The following is a 989-nucleotide window of genomic DNA, read 5'->3' on the forward strand; positions in this document are numbered from 1 at the left end:
GAAAACAAAAGAGCAGAAAAGGACCTACAAATACGAAGCCAAAACACTTAAGAAAATTGTCATAGGGACATACATATCAATAATTACCTTAAACGTGATTGGATTAAATGCTCCAACTAAAAGACACAGGCTTGCTGAATGCAGAAAAAACCAAGATCCATATATATGCTGTCTACAAGAGACCCACTTCAGACCTAGGGACACATACAGACTGAAAGTGAGAGGATGGAAAAATATATTCCATGCAAATGGAAATCAAAAGAAAGCTGGAGTAGCTATACTCATATAGGATAAAATAGACTTTAAAATAAAGAATGTTACAAGAGACAAGGAAGGACACTACATAATGATCAAAGGATCAATCCAAGAAGAAGATATAACAATTATAAATATATATGCACCCAACATAGGAGCTCCTCAATATATAAGGCAACTGCTAACAGCTATAAAATAGGAAATCAACAGTAACACAATAATAGTCGGGGATTTTAACACCTCACTTACACCAATGGCCAGATCATCCAAAATGAAAATAAAGAAGGAAACAGAAGCTTTAAATGACACAATAGACCAGATAGATTTAATAGATATTTATAGGATACTCCATCCAAAAACAGCAGATGACACTTTCTTCTCAAGTGCGCATGGAACATTCTCCAGGATAGATCACATCATGGGTCACAAATCAAGCCTTAGTAAATTTAAGAAAATTGAAATCATATCAAGCATCTTTTCTGACCACAACGCTATGAGATTAGAAATGAATTACAGGGAAAAAAAATGTGAAAAACTCAAACACATGGAGGCTAAACAATACGTTACTGAATAACCAAGAGATGACGGAAGAAATCAAAGAGGAAATCCAAAAATGCCTAGAGACAAATGACAATGAAATCACGACGATCCAAAACCTATGGGACGCAGCAAAAGCAGTTCTAAGAGGGAAGTTTATAGCTATACAAGCCTACCTCAAGAAACAAGAAAAATCT

The sequence above is a fragment of the Physeter macrocephalus genome, chromosome 8 (genome assembly GCF_002837175.3).
Source record: "Physeter macrocephalus isolate SW-GA chromosome 8, ASM283717v5, whole genome shotgun sequence".
Classification (NCBI taxonomy): Eukaryota; Metazoa; Chordata; class Mammalia; order Artiodactyla; family Physeteridae; genus Physeter; species Physeter macrocephalus.